The 26,546-nt window shown below is 42.2% G+C and overlaps 1 long non-coding RNA gene across 1 annotated transcript; it reads left to right on the top strand.

Annotated features, from left to right (window-relative positions):
• Positions 1–325: 325 nt before the first annotated feature.
• On the top strand, positions 326–26,022 carry LOC133075262 (uncharacterized). Its single transcript, XR_009697341.1, has 3 exons — positions 326–433; positions 850–929; positions 25,936–26,022. It is a non-coding gene; the product is annotated as an uncharacterized LOC133075262 (long non-coding RNA).
• The last annotated feature ends 524 nt before the right edge of the window (positions 26,023–26,546 follow it).

The raw sequence follows: 26,546 nt of genomic DNA, 5'->3' as shown, positions 1-26,546 counted from the left end.
AAAACAACTCGGGCAAACATCCTATTGTTTAGGCTCCCTGCCACTTGGAGGACGTGCAAGCTTTAAGTGACCTTGATTAGTGAAGGCAGGTGAAGTGGATTTAACCCGTCGTTTCAAGTGGAGTCGCTGAGGCCGGGCAGAGTGGACCCGGGTGTCTTGAGTCGCTCCGCATCCTTCCAGGCCGAGCGCCGCATCCTTACCTCCACCGGAGCAGTCGCCACGGTCGTAGTTTGCTCTCTGCCCCGAGACTGCCTTCTTTAGGGGGCTAAGGTTCAGGTTCCAGCCACGTTCAGTGGGTGCCTGTCGGCTCCCGCCGCCACGCCGCTCCTTCACAACCCTGGGAGACGTCGCCATCCACACTTCATGGATGACGGGAATGGGTCCCAGCGCCAACAAACCTGGTGCAAGGCCAGGGGATGAGCCGGGGCTTCAGGTGCGTGTGTTTATAGCGGGCTCTTTAGGAAAACCGAGGGGAGAGAGGGCGGCAGGGGAGGGAGGGAAGGAGTTGAGTAAAGTGTGGTCTCAGGTCAACCCAGAGGGCGGAGGGGGGAGGGCTGGGGACAGGTCCTCTGGAGAAGTTGTCCCACTGGGGCCAAGGAATCGGGCTTTCTACCCCAGAATTGGTCACTGGCCAAGGGGGAGGGGCCGTGGGGATGGGTGACATCATCCTCCAGGCTCTTGGCCGACATGGTGGCCACAGGTGAGGCCTTTCCCCAGGGCAGCGGGTCGGGCACCTGGCAGTCAGTATGTGGGGGGGCCCCACGTGAGCCCAGGCGTCCTGACTTCACTGCTCGCTTTCTGAGGCAGCACCAACCCCCTACGCTTCCTTTGCTTTGCTGTCTTTACCAGATCCCGTCTCTCCCAGTGGCCATCACAGTCAACTGACCCAGTCAACCCGTCTGTTCAAGGAATTAGTGGGAAGATGAAAAGTAAGTGCTACATAAAGGTGCAAAATGTTGTATTTAGAAGAAGTGAATTCTGATTGGCGGAAGGGAAAAGAAGAGGGATGTCCTCACAGAAGAGCAGTTTTGAAGGTCGACTAGATGGGGAAAGGGAATTCTAAACTGGAAGAAGGCACTTTCGAGGGAAAGGTGATGCCCTTGAGAAGTAAAGAGTAAACCCCAAAGCTTAGTTTGAAGGTATTTGGAAGGATACCCTGTGAGATGGGCCTGCAGATATTATTTGGGTATGATCATTGAAACTTTCAATAGCATCCTTTTAATTCTTTAAAAAATATGATTTAATTTTATTCTTATGCTCTTCTGTATATTCAAATTGTCTGCAAGTCACAGGAAAAAAAAAAAAGAAAGGTATGTCTATATTGTAATTGGGCAAAGGCTGACTCTCATACTGTCCCTTGACATTGGTTCAGAACAGGAGAGAACGCTCCTTTGGGAATAGAAGTGAGGCCCGAATAAAGTTTATTCTTAGGCAGTAGAAACCGTGCAGACCTTTGAGGAGGGGATTGATGTGATTGGAAAGTATTTCTGGATATTGTGTGGCAGTTGTTTGAAGAAAGAACTAGAAGATGAGGGACGGGCATCTGGGAGAAGAGTTACAATTGTTCAACGAGAGATGACAAAAGGTGGGGCCCTGGTGACCGAGATGACATCTTTGGAGATGGAATGGAAAGGACTCGGTGACTGGATGTAAGCAACAAAACAGGAAGGATCGAATTTAGGTCGGACATTTCTTGAATGGATGATCAGGAGGTTGTTGGTACCATTAATTAAATGGAGAAACTGGGGACAGGTTTTGGAGGTAGATTTTTGAGTTCAGTTTTACGTGTTGGGTTTGAGATAAGGGATGGGAACGCTAAGCGAGGATGTTTAAAGAAAGATGGAAGTAAATCAGAGAATTCTGAGGAGTAAGGGCTGGGCACATACACTGGGGACTCATCAGCCATAAATTCAGTATGAGGAAGAAATAGAAGGGGAGTAGATTAACTAGTGGGGAGACACAGAGCAAGGCAGGAACTGGCCGGCAGCTCAAACCCTGGGGAATCTCTGAATTCAAGGATCAGGTTGAGGAAGAGAAGCCACTGCCAGAAACTGGGAGAGAACAGTGTTCTGAAACTCAAGTGAGTAGCGAGATTTAGGAAGAGGTTGGTCAAAATCCTCCACGGAGGTGAAGTATGACTAGGACTGCCAGGTAAAATACAGGGTGCCCAGTTAAATTTGAATTTCAGATAAACAGTGAAAAAATTTTTAGTATGAGTATGTCCCATGCAGTGTTTAGGACGTACTTATGTTGGGGACATCCAAGTATTGCATTGGGCATACTTACGAATAAAATACTTACAAAATAGAATAACGAATAAAAATTGTTAATCTGGAATTACACTGAACTGGGCATCTTGTAATTTTGTTTGCTAACTCTGACAACCCTATAACGACTTGAACAGAAGGAAGTCATTAGTGAACTCGCTGCTCTGTCCCAATGAGCTCAGTTCTCTTAGCCCCTCTTTTACATATGGGTGAGATGACAGGAGCCCCATAAAAGGGGCCTGGTTCTATTGTTAATAAGCCTCCGGGTTCTGTTTCCTACACACCTGTCCAGATTTCCTTCTCCATTCTGTTGTATCTTTGCCTCCAACTCCATCACCTCTCTGCCTGTGCTCTCTGAATTTACTGCTTCATTGGTCTTCCTTCTTGGTGTCTGGAGGTCTTGCAACACTGGGCAGTCCTTTTTCACCCATGTTCACCACTTCACGAGGGCAGCTAGGACTGTGAGAGTTTAAGAGTCTGTATTAGATGAGCAACTGGAATGGATGAATTTAAACTACTTTGTCAAGAGCTTGTGTGTTGAAGATACGGGATGCTAGGTTGAGGATAGAAGCAGGTTAAGAAAACTTAAATGTTTCTGACTTCAGAGGGACAAGAGCAGAGAGAAAGCATAGCAAAGCTGATGGGGCATTTTAAGAAAAGACTCAAGCAAAACAGAGTTGGGGTAGAGGCAGGCAGTGAGGGGAGATAGTCTTGAAGAAGAGACAACGGGAAAGGAGACAGATAGTAGATGAAGATAAAGACACATTTTGATGGGGAGGAGAGATTTGAGGAGCTCACATGAATTGCTTTTATTTTCTCAGTGAAAGGGGAATTGACCTTATTGGTTATGATATCGAGTTGGTATGCAATTTGGGAGTCTGGAAAAAAGTGCATATATTTGATTTTTACTAGCTTGAGTTACAAAGGTTGGATTTTTTCCCCCTGATATTTGACTTCAACTTCTGGAGACTTCCTTACACACAGGATATGAAATATATTACTGTTGTGTGCCTATGCTTTATTGTCACCCATGGGTGACTCACCAGTTCAATTGATATTGTCCCTTAATAGGAACCAATTAGCATGTTTGCAAGTGGGACAGATCTGTGTGACCTTAGGGTCTGCAGTGCCTTCCCTCAGTGTCACAGGACGTAAAGTGAGACCACCAGAAAACATCTGCAATTAATGCTGATCTACATTAAGTTTCTTATGGGGTGGTGGTATATTTTCATACCCACGCTGGAGAATCTCCTTCTTTCTTTCTACTACTACTTGTGAAAACTGCTACCCCAGACTCTAAGGGTTAAAATGGTGCTGGGCACACCTACAAGGATGGCTATAAAATCAAAAAATGGAAAATAACAAGTGTTGGTGAGGAAGTGGAAAAATTGGAACCCTCATGCATTGCTAGTGAGAATGAAAAATGGTGCAGATGCTACGGAAAACAGTTTGGCAGTTCAGTTCCTCAAAAAGCTAAACATAGAATTACCGTGTGACCTGGCAGTTCCACTCCTAGGTGTATACACAAAGGAATTAAAAGCAGGGACTTGAACAGGTACTTGTGCACTCATGTTTATTGCAGCATTATTCACAATAGCCAAAAAGTGGAAACAACCCAAATGTCCACCAACAGATTAATACGTAAATAAAATGTGGTATATACATACAATGGAATATTACTCGGCTTTAGAAATTCTGACACATGCTACAACATGGATAAACCTTGAAAACATTGCTAAGTGAAATAAGCCATTTATGTAAGGACAAATATTGTATGATTCCACTTATATGAGGTACCTAGAATAGGCAAATTCATAGAGACAGAAAGTGGAATAGTAGTTACCAGGAGCTGGGGGGGAGTGGTATGGGGTGTTATTGCTTAAAGGTTAGAGAGTTTCTGTTGGGGTGATGAAAAAGTTTTGGAAATAGTGATGATGGTTGCATAACATTGCAAATGTACTTAATGCCACTGAGCGGTATGTTTGAAAATGGTTAAAATGGCAAATGGTACATTATATGTATATATTTCACCACAGCTTAAAAAAATAATATTTTAACGTACCCCAAACCATTAAATTGAACACTTAAAATGGGTGAATTGCGTGGTATGTGAATTATATCTCAATAAAGTAGTTGCTTATACCTTAGGGACACTGTTCCTTCACTCTGCATTCAGACCACAGGGACCATGAAAAACCTGAACTGGAAAAATAATAAAGTGTGAGTCATGGGGGAAGGGGGATCTCTTCACAGCTTGAAGAGATTCAGATAATTAACTCAGAAACTTGCCATGCTTAAGAGACTGAGGGCCGTGGGATATGACAGAGGAAGAGTGGGTGGCTCAGAATCGTATTTTGTATTGTATTGTATTTCGTATTGTTATGAGTAGGGTTATTCTACTGAAAGGCTTTAGAGAGAAAGCTACCAGCATGAACTTCTTCAGAGAGAAGTCACCATAGTCAGGATTTAGTAGGTTTTGGGTTGTAGTTTAAGGGTAGCCACCTGTTGGGTGTCAACCTGAGCTGTCACTGGCCTGAAAAGCAGCAACGTGAGTTTGAGTTGAGTCCCATGAGCCATGTCGTCCTGCTGTTCTGTGTGATAATATGTCTGGGATGGAGGCTGATGGATTTTTTTTAAAATGTGCATTTGGAGTTACAGGTGAGGCCATCCAGAGTGTCCACAGTGTCACTAGAGGAGATGAAGCCATCCATCCATTCAGCAGTGGCACAAAGCTGCCTACACCCAGAAAATAGCAGTACATCCCCAAACAGATCAAACAGCTGCTCATCAATCTGGTGCAAGCTGCAGGCTGCCTGACTAAATTACTGTCGAATAGGCAGATGAGCACAATTTGTCAGTCAGCATTGAGTTTAAATGAGCAGAGATGCCCATAAACCCAGCAATGCAATTGTAATTAAGAATTGTAGGCATCAAGTTTCAACTAGTGCTTTCTTAAGGCAGCAGTGATTGAGCTCTAAGAAGCATATGAGGGATCCAGAGCAGGATTAAAGCCAGGGCCTGGTCTACCTAGAGCCCTCTGCAATTTAAGCAGCTCATCATGTAGGAAAGTGATGTGTAGATGATGGAGAATCCATGAGAATGCAGGCTTTATTCTTCCTGTTTGCTTTAAAAAAAGTTGTATATATCCCACATAGTAAAGAGTGAATAATAATAATAATAATAAAAATAATGATGATGATGATAATGCTCTTGAACCTACCACCCAGGTAAAGAGATAGAACATTTTGAATTATTATTATTTTTTTAAATACATGTTACATTTTATTTTATTTTTTAATTTAATTAAATTAACTAATTTATTTATATTTTTGGCTGCGTCGGGTCTTAGTTGTGGTATGTGGGATCTTAGTTCCCTTACCAGGGATCGAACCCAAGTCCCTGCATTGGAAGGTGGATTCTTAACCACTGGACCACCAGGGAAGTCCCCATTTTGAATTATTTTAATGGTGGTTGGAATCATTATGAGAATTGAGATATCTCTGCAAGCTGAGTGGAATGGAACTTAGTAAATGTTGAGTGCTGACGAGTTGGTACTGGGGCATATAAAGATGAATTAAAACAGGTTTTATAATCTGGAAGGGAGAATAAGATGATAACACAACTAGCTTTGCATCACATGAATTCGCGAGAAGAATAGAGGTGTCTTAAGAGAGGTATGCCGTGTTATAGGGGTTCAGAAGAGGTTGGATCAGGTTGGATGGGGAGGAGCTCAGAGGAACCTATGTGAAGAAAGTGGCACCTGAGCTGGACATCAGAGATAAGCAGGAGTTTTACAAGATGAGAGAGGGTGGGAGGGAGGGCATTTCAAGTGGAGGGACCTAACGCAAGTGAAGACATAAAGTCTCAGGCCTATAAAATAATAATTTCTCTAGAATAAGAGAATAGTGGAATATAAGATTGGACTACTGTCCTGAGCCAATTTCTTGTAAGATTTCCATGTCTTTAGGAAACATTCCATCCTCGAAGGGCTAACTTTCCGTGTTACCTGAAAACTTAAGGAATTGCACACCCGGAGTCAATCCTATTTAGGAAGATGTGGGCAGTAAAATTGGTGGTTTTGGCTATTCATCATCTGTTCTGACTTCTTAACAGCACCCCACATTTATTTGGGCAAACACCTCTTCCCTAATATTAGCCTATGTCATGTGACATGGGGTTGGCTCTATTTTTTTAGCTCCAAGGTTAAACCTCCTAGCTATAGTAGATTGGTTCAGATAAAGGCAAGTGACCTAGTTAGGTCCAGTGAGAGCAAGGCCCAGGGCTTTGCAGATACTGTAAGGAAGTTGAACATTTTCTTTCCTGCTAACCATAAAGCTGAGAGAATGTGAGGGCTAGGGCTTCTGCCACCATCTCGTCATCATTTGGGGAGAGCTTGGCTCAGAGTGAAGTCAATGCATTGAGGCAGGGTCAATATTGAATATTTGATAAGGGTGTGCCATGGACAGCATTTGGTATGCTGTACTGGAGTTCTGTCTGGGAGAACTCACAGTTTTTAAGAAAGCTTTATTTTATTTTATTTTTTTAAAAAATTGTTATTTATTTTTGGCTGCGTTGGGTCTTTGCTGCTGCGCGGGCTTTCTCTAGTTGCGGCGAGCAGGGGCCACTCTTCATTGTGGTGCGCGGGCCTCTCACTGTGGTGGCCTCTCTCGTTGCGGAGCACGGGCCCCAGGCGCGCGGGCTCCAGTAGCCGCGGCACGTAGGCTCAGCAGTTGTGGCTCACGGGCTCAGCCGCTCCACGGCATGTGGGATCCTCCCGGACCAGGGCTCGAACGTGTGTCCCCTGCATTGGCAGACGGACCATCAACCACTGTGCCACCAGGGAAGCCCAAGAAAGCTTTATTAATGATGTATTATCTCAGACAAAAATGGCATTATGTAATGGTCTATCTATTATTTACATTTTTACATAACCTTGTCATATTGTTCCTAAAAATATTTACAGTAATTTCTTAATATCATCTAAAATCCAGATCATATTCAGTTTTCCCCAGTTGTTTAAAATTTTTTTCTTCATAGTTTGTTTTCTTGAATCAAGATAATAAACAAAATTATGGTAGTTTGTTGCCATTAAAAAGAAAACTTTATGCTGGAAACTGTTAGAAACAACTGATGCATGAAGTCATGGGTTCAAGTCCTGGCTCCTCCACTGGCTGGGACCTCAGATAATCCACTTAACCTCTTGACTTGCCTCAGTATATTTAACTCAGAAGGTATTGGGAAGATCCTGTGAAGTGGCAAGTCATCACTGTGTGAATAAATGAGGTTACTTTATGTCAACTTGATTAGGCCACAGGGTGCCCAGATATTTGGTCAAACATTATTCTGGGTGTTTCTGTGAGGGTGTTTCTGGATGAGATTAACATTTAAATCTGTAGACTGCAGCCACATAGCACAGGGAGATCAGCTCGGTGCTTTGTGACCACCTAGAGGGGTGGGATAGGGAGGGTGGGAGGGAGACGCAAGAGGGAGGGGATATGGGGATATATGTATATGTATAGCTGATTCACTTTTTTATAAAGCAGAAACTAACACACCATTGTAAAGTAATTATACTCCAATAAAGCTGTTAAAAAAAAAAAATCTGTAGTCTGAGTAAAGTAGATTGCCCTCCTTTATGTGGGTGGGCCATGTCCAATCAGTTGAAGGCCTACATAGAACAAAAAGGCTGACCTTCCCTTGATAGAGAACTCTTCCTGCCTGATGGCCTTCCAACTAGGACATTGGTTTTTAGCTGCCTTTGGACTTGAACTGAAAGTTGGCTCTTCCTGCATCTCAAGCCTGCCTGTCTTCAGACTGGAACTACACCATGACCTTCCTGGGTCTCCAGCTTGCTGACTCATCTTACAGATCTTGGAACTTGCCTCCATAACTGCATGAGGCAATTCCTTATAATAAAATCTCTTTACACAAACATACACACATACCCACGCACACCCCATTGGTTCTGTTTCTCTGGAGAACCCTAACTAACACACTTTGTAAGAAATGCCCACATTCTATGGCCAGTAGCCCCCATCTGCACAGTTCTAGGACATCAGCCCTCCCCTCTTTTCTCAGTCTACCTCTGTTTTTTTTTTTTTTTTCTGAGCTTCCTGAGGGGGTTATCTCACCTGGGTTCTCACAGCTCTCTACTTGTTGCTGTCTGGCAAACAGACCCCCTACTGCAGGTGCTCTTGCCTGTTCCCACTACCCAGAAGACACAAAATCCTGATAGCTCTGAAGACTCACCACTTAAGTCTTATATCTCACAAAAGCCCTCAAGGAAACAGCCCCTCCACCTTCTGCCTATAGCCTCTTAGTGTAGGGCTCAGACCTAGTCCCACAGGCTGGGCTCAGAGCTGACCCTATATTGCCATATCTATTTCACTTTCTCTCCACCTCTGCTTGGCTACAAGCTCCATTCCTCTAGACAGAAAGATCCTTAGGGCTGCTTGGGGGTTAGCCAGACACTTAATCAGCATTTCAGCTCAACTATGACCTTGGCTCTAGGCCCTTCACATAGTTGGAGCTCAAAATATATCAGTTCTCTCTTCCTTAGGTTTAGAAGTGAAGTGTCAAGACAAGAATATAGTCAGTCTTGCTCCTTCTTTGAGTATGTTCAAGGACTAGTCCTGGGTATACAGTCTAGGGAATATTTTATTTTCTGAGCACATTTTTGTTGTTGTTTTTAACATTTTTATTGGGGTATAATTGCTTTACAATGGTGTGTTCGCTTCTGCTTTATAACAAAGTGAATCAGCTATACATATACATATATCCGCATATCTCCTCCCTCTTGGGTCTCCCTCCCACCCTCCCTATCCCACCCTTCTAGGTGGTCACAAAGCACCGAGCTGATCTCCCTGTGTTATGCGGCTGCTTCCCACTAGCTATCTATTTTACATTTGGTAGTGTATGTATGTCAAGGCTACTCTCTCACTTCGTCCCAGCTTACCCTTCCCACTCCCCGTGTCCTCAAGTCCATTCTCTACGTCTGCGTCTTTATTCCTGTTCGGCCCCTGGGTTCTTCAGAACCTTTTTTTTTTTTTTTTTTTAGATTCCATATATATGCTGAGCACATTTTTGGATAGAAACCTCCCACTCTATGAACATAATGTAACTGTTTTATGCTATTCTATTTTCAAAGTGCATATTAGTGACATTTAAAATATATTAGGTTTGATCATATGGAGGTGTTTTTTATAGGTAAAAAAAATGATCAAGTATTGGTGATCTCTTATGGCTCAACCTAAGCAAGAATCATTTGTAAATGGGCCAGTTTAATTCTGTCATATCTGTAAGGGAAGAGAACAGGATGGGTTGGAAGCCACACTGTATCCAGGATGCTAATTTACATCCCCTAGTCTTCCCTTCCCCTATCCAGAGCTCCTCCAAGTTTGCATTTACCCTGTGTCATAACGCTGCTTTCTGACAACCCTGACTCAGTCATCTGATCCAAGCCTGCTCCATCAGTAGAGGCCTGAGTTCTAACATCACATTTCACTTCTTAGGAGGTTAGCAGTCTGATTAAGCTTCTCTTGCCCTTAAGATGTGAATGACTGGTAACTTTGTTTAGCATTCTGTACTATCAGTAGTGCCATTCACAAATAATTGGATTCTTGCCTCCTCTTGGGCATGTGGTTGGGTCACCTCTCCATCTTTTCCTTTTTTGTCCTCCTTTTGAAGTTAGAAGTAGTCATATGCCTTGACTTGGTTAATAAAATGTGAATGTGAATGACACACACCACTTATAGGAGGAAGCTTTAAGAAGGGGGCAATTCCAAGTACTCCCTTTCAGCAGTAGGGCGGTTGTGAAAGTGCCTGCTAAGATGATGCCTCTGTTGGCCTGGATCCCTGAGTGGCTACCATGAGCAGAATCCCATGCCAAGCCATTATTCATGTCCTAGCCAATGAGGTCACACATGGGATGGGATGGTCCAATCCACAGTTATTCAGGAACACAAGGTCTTCCCACTTAGTGGTTCTCCTGGGGCAGGGTTTGGAAAACTGTGGCCTATGGGCCAAATCCAACCTGTTTGTATAAATAAAGTATTATTGGAACACAGGCATTCATTCATTCACATATTGTTAATGGCTGCTGTCCTGCTACAATGGCAGAGTTGAGTAGTCCTGACAGAGACTACACCCCCAAAAGCCTAAACTATTTACTCTCTGGCCTTTTATAGAAAAGTTTGCTGGCTTCTGCCCCAGGGCCTTGGAGTTGCCCCAGGGCCTTGGAGTTTCCCCAGGAATTCTCTAAGTTTGGCTAGCAGATGAAGGACAGGAGAGAATAGGAAGGATTGCATGGGTGGTTTTGCAGCCTTTTCCTGAAGGTGGAGTATACCGCTTTGATCCACATACCGATGTCCAGAGCTCAGTCACCTGGCCATATCTCATCACAGCGAGGCTGGGATATGTAGTCTAGCTGTGTGTCTAGGAGGAAAAGACAAACGATTTGGTGAACGATCTCTGCCACATCTGCCTATATGTGTGGTTAGCTTGGCTGCTGTGCTGTCTCCAATCAGCCCCAGTTGGGGCAGTAGCCGTTGAAAATTAGAAGTGATTCCTCTGCTGTTGCACTAAACTTCCTTGCTCTGATCTGCTGCTGTAGTGGAGACTCCTTCTGCAGCCCTGGTCCTCTCTCTGATTACCCACACATACCGGTCCACAGTGACTAGTGTTGCGTAGGGTCTAGCTGAACCGTAGACCTCACTCTGTTCCATTGTTAGAGCAAGTTCTGCATCACAGTGCAGGAAACTAGTCTGGCCCTGGAAATGTTTTGATCTCATACTTGGAATGCAGAACATAATGGTATCAATCTCTGAAAATCAAGTGAAATCTTGTGGGAGTAGGTTAGGTCCAATGAATAAAATTATATAAAACAATTTCATACTTGACATTTACTGAGAGGGGCTTAACTTTTCCTACATACTTTAGTCTGTTCAGCTGGTATTATTTATTCATGTCTCTTTTCCCATTTGGTTCACGATTTATCTTTTGGGAGCCTAGAATTAAACTGTAAAAATGTATATATGCTAGACACTGTTTTATGTTCCATCTATGGAGAAGTCATCAAAATCTCCAACAGAATAAGATTCAGCCTATTACAGGGGTGATTTAGCTGAAATAAAATGTAATGTTTAACTCAGAAGCTGGAAAAAATGAGATTTAGGAATATGGAATTGAATAATCAGTTGGTGAAATGACAGCGGTTTCTTTGTAATCTCCCAGTTGAAAGAATATTAGGACATCAAGATTATGAATGGCCAGAGCCAAATGAGGATTCACGATAACCCAAAAGGACAAGATTGGTGTCTGATTCCAATGATAACAGATTTCTCCCTAACACTGACAGAGTTAAATAAAAGAAATTCAGTGTTCTGTGTCATATCTTCTTGTTGCATGATCATATTTTGTGGTAGGGAAAGAATTAATGTATAACAAATTAAAACAAGGCAGTTTCTGATACCACTGTGACTAAACATTTCCTCAGATATTGCATAGATGAGGGGAAGCTCATGCACAAAAACATGAATGGGAATTCTACAAGAGACATGGTTTGCGGAAGGAAATTAGAGAAGGAAAACCCAGAGAGTGAATGTGAAAAGTCCAGATCCATGTATTAGTTTACTAGGGCTGATGTGACAAATTACCATAAACTGAGTGGCTTAAAACATCAGAAATTTGTTCTTTCATAGTTCTGGAGGCTAGACGTCTGAAATCAAGGAGTCTACAGGGCCATACTCTCTCTGAAGGCTCTAGGGGAGGATCCCTCCTTACTTCTTCCTAGCTTCTGGTTGCTGGCAATCCTTGGCATTCTTTGCTTTGTGGATGCTTCACTCCAATCTCTGCCTCCATCGTCTGAGTGTGTGTGTGTGTGTTTCTCATAAGGATATCAGTTACATTGGATTAGGGTCTGTCCTCATCCAGTGTTACCTCATCTTAACTTGATTACATCTGTAAAGACCCTATTTCCAAATAAGTCCACATCCACAGGTTTTAGGGGTTAGATATCTTGATATCTTTTTGGGGGGCACAATTCAATCCACAACAATCAGTAACCAAAGTTGTCTATGATAGTGTCATGAGATGGGTGGAACAGTCGACAGGAAGGAAATGACCATCACATAAAATGCAAAACAAGGGAGAAAACGCATCTTCAGTAGTGTTGATAATACAGTAACAGGTTATCACTTTCCCTATACCAGCCTTCTGGGAGCTTTACATGTGTTATTTAATTCTCACAAAGATCCTATGATATAGGTATTTTAGCCCATTTTACAGGTAAGGGAATTGAGGCATAAAGAGACAAATGTGGAATTGAGAACCAAAAGACCCATGAAAATAACTGGAAGGGGTGCTTTGGGTGGTGGTAGATCTCAGGTGAGGTCAGCATAGTGCATCCAGAGCAGAGATAGCTGCCTGGCCAGAGCAATTTGGGGAACCAGCAAAGCTGCCTTGACTGGAGGCGTCCCCACTTTTAGATTTTACTACATACTTGAGTCTGCCTGAAATTCCACAGTAGAAACTTTATTCATTGAACCAAAGGTTTAGATCCCAGCTAGTCTGGAAGAGATGTTGCCCATTCTGACATCAACTGTTTGAATCTGTGTTCTGGAATTTAAAAGGATAGGTACATATCGCTCAAACCGTAAAGGATGGCAGGTGACCTGCCAATTTTTTTACCGTTTCACCTACTAAAATTGTCTTGAAAGAGAGGTTTTTTTGGTGATTATAGATAAAGATATTTAAAAATATACATGTAATTGTAAAGCCAGAGAGTAGATAGTCATGATTAAGATCACTGTTCTGGAACTGGACAGCTCACATTCAAATGCTAGCTCTGCTCTCTGAGCCTTGTGACCTGGGATAAGTTACTAAACCTTCTCTGTGCCTTAGTTTTCTCTTCTATGAAATAGGGATGACAATAACAGTATCTGCCTCATAGAGTTGTCTGGGAGGGTTAAATGTGTTAATTTGTGCATTAAAACAGTATCTAGTACATAGTAAGTGGATATAAGCACTTGTTTTTACTATTATCTATGCGTTATAGAGGAGGTAACTAATGTATGAAATAATGCTTTGGCTTTTATTATTGGACACAGGGCGAAGGCGCTAGAAAATGCACATTAGGTGGGGAGGTTGAGGGCTCATCATTTTGTCTGTAAATACTGCTAGATATGCGTCTAATTTATCTGAAGCTTGATGTCATTATGATGCTCAGAGTTATCTGCCAGCCCTTCAGAAGGACTGTGCTTTGCTTCTTTTTATTTTTCATCAACACATCACAGAATTTTATGCTGCCTAAAAAACAGAGTGCAAACTATTTTTCTGTTCTATGTGACCAGGCTATCAGGCTGCATTTAGGGTTTCCCTTCCCTAGCATAGACCAGAGTAGGATAAGCATGAGTGTCCCTGAGCTTAGCAGCTGGTTATTGGTTGATGACAGGATCTCATGAGGATGTGAATCATTGATTAAAAAAATTTTAGCCTGTGTTTCCCAGATGCGTTTGTATTTAAAAACTGATAATTTGTGGGGTCATTCCTCACCCGTTTTCCGCCATTTAGTGGAGATCCTGCCCTTGCTGAGGAGTTCCATATCACTGCCTGTAGTTGGAGAGTAAGTGACAGGGCAAGAATGTCAACAACTAAGTCAAATAAGTGCCCATTATTTGACTCTGAATTGTGATACAAGTTAAGAGTGTATGAGATATGACATGAAAAGCATAGGCAATAAAGAAAAAATAAATTAGACTGCATCAAAATTAAAAACTTTTGTGCATCAAAAGACAGTATCGACAGATTGAAAAGACAACCCACAGCCTGAGAGAAAATATTTGCAAATCATATACCTGATAAGGGGTTCATATCCAGAATGTATAAAGAACCCCAACAACTCAACAGCAAGAAAACAGACAACCCCGGGAATTCTCTGGAGGTCCAGTGGTTAGGCCTCTGCGCTTCTACTCCTGGGGGCCTGGGTTCGATCCCTGGTCAGGGAACTAAGATCCTGCAAGCTGTGTGGAGCAGCCAAAAAAAAAAAAAGAAATCAAACAACAGAAAACTTGAATATTCCCCAAAGAAGATATACAAATGGCCAGAAAGCACACAAAAAGATAACTCAATTTCACTGATCATTAGGGGAATGCACATCAAAACCATAATGAGATACCACCTCACACCCATTAGGTTGGCTATTATCAAAAGAAAAAAGACACAGACAATAACCAGTGTCAGTAAGGATGTGGAGAAAATGGAACCTTTGTACGCTGCTGTTAGGAATGTAAAATGGTGCAGACATGATGGAAAACAGTATGAAGGTTCCTTAAAAAATTAAAAATAGAACTACCACGTAATCTAGCAATTCTACTTCTGAGTATATATAACCAGAGGAGCTGAAAGCAAGGCCTTGAATGGACATTTGTACACTCATGGAGATAGCAGCATTATGCACAATAGCCAGAAGGTGGGAACAACACAAATGTCCATTAACATTTGAATGAATAAAATATGGTACTGTTGAATATTATTCCGCCTTAAAAAGGAATGAAATTCTGACATATACTACAACATGGATTAACCCTGAAAACATTATGCTAAGTGAAATAAGCCAGTCCCCAAAAGACAAGTACTGTATGATTCCACTTATATCTGTTACCTAGAGTAGACAAATTCATAAAGATAAGTAGAGTAGACAAATTCATAAGAAAGTAGAGTCTTGATTGCCAGGGGCTAGGGGAGGGGGAGTTGTGAGTTAGTATTTAATGGGTAAAAAGTTTAAGTTTTGAAAGATGAAAAATGTTCTGGAGATGGATGGTGGTGATGGTTGCACACCAGTATGACTGTAATTAATGCCACTGAATTGTATACCTAAAAATGGTGAATTTTATATGTGTTTTTTACCACAATTAAAACAAAAAAGAGTGTGCAGGAAGGTTCTGGTTTCCTCAGTACCAGAAGCCAATCCTCCTGATACAGAATTATCTTCCAGTGAGCAAAATAATCTCATATCCAATGTGGGTTACAACACATCAGCTCATGATGATGACTGTCTGGTCTCCTATTTCTGTTGCTGGCTGCCCCTCATCTCCGGGCTGTGCTCACAGGGGCTGGGAGATGGGCTGCTGTTGCTACACTCCGCTATCCCCTCCATGGGCCGATGTCCCCTCCTGAAATTCTCTGGGCAGGATTTTCACCTAACCCCTTGCTAACACCCCCATGCCCTGCCCCCTCCCTAGTCTACTGTGTCAGGCCCTCTCTAACTGGGCACTGCACTTCTTGCCGCTATGGCTACCTTTTTTGGGGGAGGGTTTTAAAATTCTCACCGAAGTTTCTTTTCTTTTTCTGCCTTTGTTAAGGGAAGGGATGAGATGTGAGCACTTAACTTGTGTTTAAGCCCCCAGGTGATCAGTTTTTTTCTCAAACCACTCTGTAACTAAGAGGAGAGAGGAGCACCTCAAGGTGAAAGTGTTCTTCCATTGATAAGATTTTATTTCTTCCCTGTCCTGGAGTGACTGGGAAGTAAATGGACAGCACAATTTTCCATGCAGAGGCTGTGGACAAGGAATTTAGCTACCGTGTGTGTGTGTGTGTGTGTGTGTGTGTGTGTGTGTGTGTACACGCTGCATGGAGTTGGGAAAGGCAGAGAGCATTCAATAAACCTCATTTGTCTTTGATGTGCCACGACTCTCCCAGGTTTGCTTTACTTTAACCTTTTTTATTTTGATAAAACTTTGACTTGCAGAAAATTTTCTGAACTTTGAGAGTAAATTGGAGACATCGTGCCCCTTTACTCTGAAATGCCTCCGTGGGTACTTCTTGTGGCCAAGGACATTTTCTTACACTAGCAGAATTATCAAAATGAAGAACTGTAACACTGATATACTATTGTTGTCTAATTCACTATTCGTATTCAAATTTCATAAATTGTTCAAATAAAGTATCTCAAAATTGGAGTTATTATTCCGGGTCCAGGATCTAATCCAATATCACACATTACATTTAATCGTTATGTCTCTTTAGTTGTCTCTAATTTGGATCACTTCCTTATCCTTTCTTCATCTTTCTTCACCTTGATATTTTTGGAGACTACAGGTCAGTTACTTTGTAGAGTATTCTTCAATTTGGGTTTGTTTGATGTTTATGTTTCCTCATGATTAGATTCAGGTTATGCATATTTGGCAGAAGTACCATCATATCATATCAGGATGTCTCATTACTAATAATGAGTTCGATAACTTGGTATATACTGACTTATTAGTAGTGATGGCCTTGATAACTTGGTTAAGGTTTTTTCACTCTAAACTTTTTTACTCTTTTCTCTTTATTATTAATAAGAAATTTGTTGGGAGATATTTTGAGATCATATAAATGACCTCAAACTATGACCTACTGTTTTTTGCATCATTGATACTTTTCTAACTCTATTATTCCTTCTATATTTATTAGTTGGCCTTCTTCTATGAGGAAGAGCCTTTTCTTTTTCCTCCTTTCCTTCCTTCCTCCCTTCCTTCCTTCCATCAGTATGTATTTTTGGAATTTTATTTTATTTAATAGATTATCATTCATTACTATCATTATTTATTTTGATGCTCGAATTGTCCCAGATCTGGCCAGTGGGAGCCCCTTGAAGTTGGCTTCTGTGTTCCTTTGACATGTCCACATTGTTCTTTGAGTACTTCCTTGCTTTCTGGCACAACAAAATATTCTAGAAGCATCTTCTACTTTTCCTGCCCCAGTCCTGGAAACAGACTTTCCTTCAAGGAGCCCTTGGTTCCTTTTCAGTGGAGAATAGTGCTTGGAAGTCAAGATCTTGTTTCCAAACTTTCTTTCGAGTTTAGCCATGAAATCAATCTACTCTGGACAATGAGAAATCTTGAATTCTTGCTCTGCATGAAGAATTCTGACTATATCACTCTGGCGTTTCAGGGTTGTATACAAATCTTCTGGAGGCCTGTTGGTCATGGGCTCCCTCTGACCTTTACCTCCTCCAACTCATTTCCTCTTTCCTAGGACAGACAGTTGCCGTAGGGCATCAGCACTAAAGTCTTGGTAGTCTCTGAGGCTTCCTGCTGATGTGGGATTCAAAAGCAGCCGAGTCAATGTGGAATTAATGCAAAGAGGGTAGGAAAGAAAACCTCAAGCCATGTGACAGAACCTCAAACTGTTGGGAAACAAAGCAGATAAGCTAATAGAGAATTGGGTGTTACTAGGAGAGCTTATTTTCATGCTTTGAAGTCACAATCTTGAAAAGCAAATTTCTCTTGTTCAAAATATCTGATATTTCTTAAGGATTGACTGTGTGCCAGGCACTGTGAGGTAGGCATCCTATGTGAATTATCTCATTTAATCCCCACGGCAACATTCCGTGGTGGATCTCTTGCATCCCAATGGAGACACAGAGCAATTAAGTAGAAAATGATGGAATTGGGATGTGTATCCAAGCAAACCAACTTCAGAAACTGTCATGCTGCTGGATTCCAGTCTCATGCAGAGGGCTTGATGATGAAAAGGTGGGCACTGATCTCTTCGGCAGTGAGTGCAGGCATAAAATGAAATCAGTTCTGGTGAATCCCAGTAGCAAGCAGAAAACAATGTTCCACACCGTGTAAGATGAAGTCCCAGAGGGCATGTTTCTGAGTCCATCATTACTAAGTAAGGTGGCCAGAGATTGTGAACAAGAACACACACATTTTAATTTTTATTAAACATTTTTCTGATTACTATAGCGGAAATACATTCTTATTTTGGAAAAACTAGAAACTATGAAAAAGTAAAAAGGAAAAAAGATTTCCTGTAAGCTCATTGCTAAGAGATAAGTATTAACATTTTAATATATTTTCCATGTGGTTTTACTTGTTGAGATCACAGTACATAAAAAATTATACAGTGTATAGAAAAACGGCTTGCTTTTTTCACTAAATCCTATCATATAAGCACATTTTCATGTTAAAAGCTCTTCATAAACATTTTTAATGGCTGCATGATATTTTATTTTATGAATGTAATATTTTCTTAACTGTTCCCTTAACATTCGGTAGTTAGATTGTTGCCATTTCCTAATTATTAAAACAAAAAGAACACAAAAACCCTTGTGATGAATACCTTTGTGCATGTACTTTGGTCTGTGTTTCAGATTATTTTCTTAAAGTAGAGTCTTAGAAATAATCTCACTGTATTAAAGTATGGTTATGCTATTTTTTAAAGGTTTTTTTAAAAAATTAATTTATTTTTGGCTGCGTTGGGTCTTCATTGCTGCACACGGGCTTTCTCTAGATGTGGCGAGCGGGGACTACTCTTCATTGCAGTGCGGTGGCTTCTCTAGTTGCGGAGCACTGGGCTCTAGGTGCGTGGGCTTCAGTAGTTGTGGTGCACGGTCTCAGTAGTTGTGGCTCACAGGCTCTAAAGTGCAGGCTCAGTAGTTGTGGCGCATGGGCCTAGTTGCTCCGCGGCATGTGGGATCTTCCCGGACCAGGGCTCAGACCGGTGTCCCCTGCATTGGCAGGCAGATTCTCAACCACTGCGCCACCAGGGAAGCCCCGGCAGGTGGATTCTTAATCACTGCACCTCCAGGGAAGCCCATGGTTATGCTATGTTTATCATTTAAAAATAGTTTAATAATTCTAAATTGTTTCAGTTATTTTTAATAAGTAATACAAATATGTATAAGATAGAAATTCAAAAGGTTATGTAAATCACGTCAGGTCAAGTCTCCACCCCACTTTGTCTCCCAGCCATCCAGAGTCCAGTCTCAGTTTCCTGCTTTTCCTTTTGGAAAAGGCACAAACCTATAGCAAATAAAAGTTCAAAACCCACCCACACTGAATCATGGCTTATGAAACACTGTTTTGGGTACCTATGGGAAGAATCAGGTATGTTTTTCAGGAATGCAGAGGTGCAAAATCCAACTAATAATGAGCACAGAAAAGAAATGTATTAGCTTATGTAACTTGGAAATCTAAGAGAGTGTAGCTGACTTTAGGTGCAGCTGGATCCAAGGGTTCAAATGCTATTATTGAGACTGTTCTTCATTTCTTGGCTGTTGGCTACCTTTGTTGACTTCATGCTTAGAAAGACATGCTCCACATTAAAGCAAAAATGGCCACCAGCTGTTCTAGGTGTACATCATCCTTTACTGTTCTTGAACTAAGAAGAGACATCCTTTCCCGCCTTGTATCAAAGTAATTTGTGCAAAGTAACTATGACCCTGCTATGTCATAGGTCCAACTGTTTTCCAATCACTTTGCCCAGGAAATGGGGGCATTTTGATTTTGGTTTGACTTGCGATTGCCTCTGCAGTGGGGAGGCCGAGCAGTGAACAAGCAATAGATGACACTGAGGTGGTGGAAGCAGGAAATTCAAGGCGCTTCCTGGTATTAGATCAGATCTTCACCCCGTGTCTTGATGGAAGTAAATATTTTCTCTTCAAGTTACGCAAAAAGACACTATGATCCTTTGAGTTATCTGAATAGCCTCTGAAATTTTAATATTTTTTATCTTCTCTCAGCCAGGTCATGGGAGGCCAGCATCCTTATAGATATGCTTGAATATTATTTAAAAGCCCGTTAAATTAAATATACAAACCCTGGGCAGCATGGGATTGCCATGAATTTGACTGTTATCTGTAATGTCAAGAAATACTTCATGATGTTTTCCTCAACAATGAAAAAGAAAATAAATTGAAATTAATTCTACTTAGTTGATTAACTTCATGGCAACATGCATATACTTTGGAGGTTAAGGATGTTGGGAAAACAAGCATCCATGGAGGAAGAAATTGAATAGAAAGACTTGGAGGAGAAGAACTCACAAATACGAGTGAGAGATGTTTTGACAGTAACGGGAGTATCAGGGGCTGAATTGGCCCTTAAATTGTGTTCATTAAGTGTTGTGTGTTTCTTTGAGGTTTATTAAGACCCTTGAGAGGAGACTAACAAATTTCAACACAGAGAAATAAAGATGCTCATTTAGGACTATAACATGTCTCCCCTGAGTTTTTTTTTTAATGTTATTTTTGACACACTTTTTTGGCATTTTGACACGCTGCTGTTACAAATCCAGTCACAGCACAGTACTTCCATTCGACAAAAACAACAGCATTTTTTTTTTTTTCTCTAGGCGAAAAAGAGTTTGAAGTGGAATTTGAATTGACTTTCAGGAACTCTTCAGTGAAGGGAAAGTGTTGAGGAAATAAGATTAAGATGATATTTGTGTGACAGGAGGGGGCTAGACCCTCACCTCCTTCTCCAGGAACCCAGTCTCTCCCAGCTGAGTAGCTGTGGGGGACGAGATCCCCATAGCAGCACATCCTTGACCTTGTCCTCAGGCATTTTGGAAAGCAGGAGACCTCACACAGGTACTATGCAGTTGCCAGAAGCTAGAGGGAGTTTGGCTTTTTGCCAGAGAAGAAACTTTGAGTGTAACATCTCAAGGTTGCCGCCCAGACAACTGTAATCTAAAGTTTTTGACAAGAGTTTAGACAGACATTGAGGGAATTTGGGATGCGGAGAAGCTATTTCTCCAGTGTTTCAGGAACATCTAAACCAATTCTCACTTTACTCCTCAGTTTCTTCTATTCCTGCCTTTCTCTTTCCTCTTCGATAAGCCCTCATCTGTGTGACTAACAGGGTAGAGGGTGCTGAGTTACCAAGATGTACACAGCAGGTATCCAGCCCTGGTGAATTGGAATTACACAGGCCTTTGAGCCCACTTCTATCTCCCACATTGTTAGACACACAGAAAGGTCCTTAACTTTCTTGAGCTTCCATTTCCCAGTTTATAACATGGGGATAATTATATTTAACTCATGGAGTCATTGTGAGGCAGAATGCACCTGACACAATGTTTAGAAGGAAGAAAGTGTTCAATCAAGGTTGGTTCCTGTTTCCTCTTCTTCCTTTATTGGGGGCAATGAAGTGTAAATATATGAAAAAGTGATTAGCGTTAATGGAATATTTACAGACACAGAAACTTCTAACCCTGTTCGTCAAGCAAGCTGTGACTATGGAAGACTGAAAAAATATTTTCTATGGTGATACACACCCTGTTTTACTCAGTAGTGTAAATAGTCCTTTAGAAATGCATACAAGTGTATAGCTGATTCACTTTGTTATAAAGCAGAAACTAACACACTATTGTAAAGCAATTAGACTCCAATAAAGATGTTAAAAAAAAAAAAAGAAATGCATACAAGGGGCTTCCCTGGTGGCGCAGTGGTTGAGAATCCGCCTGCCAGTGCAGGGGACACGGGTTCGAGCCCTGGTCCGGGAAGATCCCACATGCTGTGTGCCACAACTACTGAGCCTGCGCTCTAGAGCCTGCAAGCCACAACTGCCGAAGCCCGTGTGCTAAAACTGCTGAAGCCCGCGCGCCTAGAGCCCGTGCTCCGCAACAGGAGAAGCCACCGCAATGAGAAGCCCGCGCACTGCAACCAAGACCCAATGCAGCCAAAAATAAATAAATAAATTTATTTAAAAAAAAAAAAAAGAAATGCATACAAGCTGATAAAAGAGAAAATACAAGTTAGAATAAGTTGGCTGAATTAAATGAAGAAGAATGGTCTGAGTAGTATAGCAGGTTATGCAGTTAGACTTCTGGGCTCAAATCCTGGCTTTGCTTCCTGCTTGTTGGTGAGCTGTTTAACCTTCTGTGCCTCATTCTTCTGGTCTGTATATGGGGATGATCATAGGGTATGACAAGAGGATTAACTGAAGTTATGACGATAAAGCATGTAGACAGGGCTGGTATGGTACACAGTATTGGTATTGTTAATAATACAAAGTGCAGATGTGAGCAGAGTTGGCTGCTTGCATGTTTGTGAGGGAACAAGGACAAGGAAACAGTTTTAAACACAATTCAGGGTGTCTTTCCATACAAGCATAGATTGTTCCAAAAGGTGTTAGAGCATTTGGGAGGTCGCTGTTTGGAAGGGATTTAACCAATGGCTAACATCCCTGCTTCCCCCTTGCGCTGTAGATCAGTGCCAGATCTGTGCATGAAAGCATTACTCAAACTGTCTCTTTACACAGCAGTTAACCTTCCTTGTCACTGCTTCCGGTGGGGGATCAAGAACATCGAAATTGTGGAGGTGGCACCATAAATCATGGCCACTTCTTGACATGGCCAGCAAAGCAGCTGGAAAGAGTCTCAGCACAATGTCAGCTCAAAGTTGAAATGCAAAGCTTTAACATATTCATTTTCTCTCTTTTTATTGTCATCCTGATTTTTCCTTCTTTCCCCTTGACTCAACTGAGTGAATAGGAGATTGATCTTGGCAGCGTGGTGGGTTAATTCACCATGCGTGGTTTTGCTTTCTTTCTTTTTCCTCCAAATGTGAACGTTGTAACTTAAGAAGGAAATAATTGAGCAAAACCTAACTTGAGCTAGTGAGAGAACGGTTTTCACCCAAGAAATCTTGTTTCGGTCTCTCATTTTCTAAACACAAATTCTCTTCAGCTGTATTCTTAGGCGCTAGCAGCATACCTGGAACATAGCAGGCACTTACTGAATATTTTTGAAGTGAATGGATGGCACTTCTGGCCTTCCAGGTCTCTCATGCTTGCTTTTGATTCTCCTGTCCTTTACCAGGATCTTCTCAACTGACCCCTCAAAGTGTCTCCCAGGTATTGACTGGTTAAGTACTGTGGAAGAGTTGCTTTCTTGGTTTAGCTCTTTTCCTACCCAACTTGGACCCCAAGGCCTATAACTAACTACATACTTGCCCTTATGAGGACTTACAATCTTGACCCGTCTCCATTCAGTCATCTGTTTTGTTGGCTCCTAATACTGGGCAGTTGGATTTTATGAGAGCTATAAATCTCTCCCTAGAAAAATGCACCGACACACAAAGTTTGGCACATGATTTTTTGGGACCTTTTGGGAGCACATTTATGGATCCAAGATAAAGACTCTGCCTTTTGTAATTGCCTGTTTAATTATCAATAGCCCCTGCTGGGCTCTCCTCTCCTGAGCTGCTTTCAGAGAGTGTGTGCTCCCGAATGCTCTTGCCTTGCCCTGCAGGAGGAAGCTTAGTGGCAAAGGCCTGGCACCTATTAGAGGAGAGCTGAAGAGCACCCAGTCTTCCTAGGGTGCAGAGGGTGGTCTAATTCAGTGGCTGCACATTAGAAGGTCCACTTGCCTATGGTGTGCACTATGTTCTATAATACCAATCTTATTTGAGACAAAGGGACATTTGAATCTCCTATTTGCTTTACTCTTTTGTTGTATTTCGTAATTGGTTCAGAACTCCAGGCTTGGAAAAAGTGTATGTTTAGGTTGGGGGATGGGCGGGGGGGCACGACATAGGGCTTTCAAGTGCTAATATTACCCCACCCTGAATTCATCATGTTCTCATCCTTTTTCTCCAGAATTTGTCTCTCCTCTGCTTTCTTTTACCTTTCTCAATGCCAGACCTCTTTTTTTCTCCCAGTGGTCTTTCTAGAACTTAGCTACCTGCATTTTCTGAATTTTCTGAAAACACTCTTAACCTGTGTTAATGGGAAAATAGAGAGATTTTATCCAGTTTTCCCATTATGTCTCAAGAGTACAAAGGGACACATGGATTTTTTTTTTTTTTTAAATATCTTCATTGGAGTATAATTTCTTCACAATGGTGTGTTAGTTTCTGCTTTATAACAAAGTGAATCAGCTGTACATATACATACATCCCTTTATTCCCTCCCTCTCACGTCTCCCTCCCACCCTCCCTATCCCACCCATCTAGGTGGTCACAAAGCACCGAGCTGACCTCCCTGTGCTATGCGGCTGCTTCCCAGTAGCTATTGGATTGTTTTTAATGCTTTTTTTCTTTTTGGCCGCAGCACACGGCTTGTGGGATCTTAGTTCCCCAACCAGGGATCGAACCCTGTGTCCCCTGCAGTGGAAGCATGGAGTCCTAACCACTGGAACGCCAGGGAATTCCCCTTTTTAATGCTATGGAGGAAGGAAAAGAAAGAGTTTTCAGTCATGGCTGTGACCTGTAATTAACTGAGCAAAATTTCTCTAGGTACTGGGGGTGGTCCAAAGGAAGTAGAAAACAGAGATCTTGCTGTCATGAAGTTTACATTTAAGTAGGAGGACTGTGTAAACAAAAGATATATAAAATCACACATAATACTAAAATATCAGGAAGGATTTAAATTTAAATGAGAGTGCTGGCATGATTGGTTGGGATGGGAAGGCTGAACATGTGTTAGCTCCTAGCACCTATTAACCATTATTATTACTTATGGAGGAGATCAGTGTATTATTGCAGTAGGTCAGGAGACCTGACTTTCTCTTGCCTCTTATGTCCAAATAAATTCCATTTTACCCCAGGACCTCTTAGTCTGAGCTCTGTTCTGCTTCTGTGCAGTTTTAGATACCTTGGTTGGCTTACTGTATAGATATGGACCTTGCATCTGTTTTGTTTTATTCTTGACCAAACTCTATATACAGCCTGACCGAATTCTAGCAAGTTGTCCATAAACAACAAGAAATATCACGTTCTGTTTTTCCTTTAAATTAATATAAATCAGTTGCCGAGCCCCTGTTCCACAGGACTGTCTGGAAATTCAGTATCAGCCATTACTAACACTCTCTAAGGGCTCCCAGCCTTGGATTATGCAAGGGATTTGGGACTTAGAGCCTGAGCATCAGGGAAGACCATCTGGTCATTGGCCACCAGTCTGCTCCTCTGATCCCAGAAGCTCTTAGATTGGGAGTCTCTGTTACTTGAATGTGGTGCTTAGAGCAGAGGAATCCTGGAGGAGGCTTAGGGGCCCCTGGGCTTAGGTCTGTTCTCCCTCTGTGTCCCACAGAGAGACCACTTCTGGGTCTCATCACCTTCCTGGGTCTGGGCTACCTGCAGGGCCCACTCACCTCTCTCTCCATTCCCCCAAATAAATTTCTCTGTATTCTAGGCTGAACTGTGGTCCCCCAACCCCAATTCATGTGTTGAAGTCCTAACTTCCAACATGTGAGAATGTGCCTGTATTTAGAAATAGGGCCTTTAAAGAGGTGGTTAAGTTAAAACAATAATCCACCATGACTGATGTCCTTATATGAAGAGATTAGGACCCAGACACACACAGAGGGAAGACAATGTGAAGACACAGGGAAGAGAAGGCTTCCACCTGATCTCGGGTGGCCTTGGCCTACAGCGGCTTGAAGCAGGATTTCAGTTCCTGGCCAGAGATTGAAGTCAGGCCACGGCAGTGAGAGCGCTGAATCCTAGCCACTAGACCAGTGGCCAGTGTCAAGGCCCTGGCCTGTCAGCTGTGTAGAAATGAATTTCCACATAGAGACAAAGTAGTGAAACAAGTAAAGTGTTTATTAGGAGGAAAAGGGTACGTGTGGATAGATTCTCAGAGAGAGAGTTGCGCCCTCATGGTAGCTTGAATCACTTTTATGGGGCATTTCTTCTGGGTTTCCTTTGGCCAATCACCTTGCTTTGCCTGGTTCTGAGTCTGTATTTGGTATATCTGAGGGTCCTCCCCTGTGTGCACATGCATCTCTTAGCCAAGATGGATTCTAGCGAAGAGGCCTATGGGTAGGTTGGCATCACTTACTATGAGGTGACACCCCCCTCCCTTTTGACCTCCGAGGAGCCTTTCTGTGCATGTGTAGTCGGGAAGGTCGCCTTGACTTCGAGAATGAGTAATACGTGATCTTATATCTCTTATCTGGGCAGGGCTTGGCTTCTCCTCTCTCCTGCTATTTTGGAGTATCTGTCCCGAGGAGATGAACTCTGGCTGTTCAGCTGCCTCACACCTACAGGCCACCGAGAGAGGCCTCAGAAAAACCAATCCTGCACCCTGCCTGCCCACACCTTGAATTCAGATTTCGAGCCTCCAGAATTGTGAGAAAATAAATTTGTTTTTTAAGCCTCTCGCTGTATGTGGTCTTTTGTTAAGACAGCTCTAGCTGACTAATATACTTTGTATCCTTTTTTTTTTTTTGAATCTGCTCAGGGTTTAGCACAGGAGGAAGAGCCCTTGGCTTGTGATTTGTCTTTCAAATTTCTGTGGCAAGAAAATAGTAAGGCCGTTGCTATTTGGAAGGGATGGTAGAGCGGAGGAGGAGAGGAAAAGGCAGTGGGAACCCAAGCGAATTGGTGATTATCATTCTAAATTATCATTCTACTGTCTGCTTTTTTTCCCCCCACCATTGTTTTTTCACTCCTGCCTGTTTTTTCTGCTTATGATCACACAGGTTTCTTGCCTTACCTACTCCTCCACCCGATCTTCATTAAGCAACTGTTTGTGTGGTGCAAAGCTTTAGATTCCTTGAGCTGAATCATAT

Source organism: Eubalaena glacialis, chromosome 15 (assembly GCF_028564815.1).
Source record: "Eubalaena glacialis isolate mEubGla1 chromosome 15, mEubGla1.1.hap2.+ XY, whole genome shotgun sequence".
NCBI lineage: Eukaryota > Metazoa > Chordata > Mammalia > Artiodactyla > Balaenidae > Eubalaena > Eubalaena glacialis.
The sequence above is the reverse complement of the archived record's forward strand: the minus strand, read 5'-3'. Positions and strand labels throughout refer to the sequence as shown.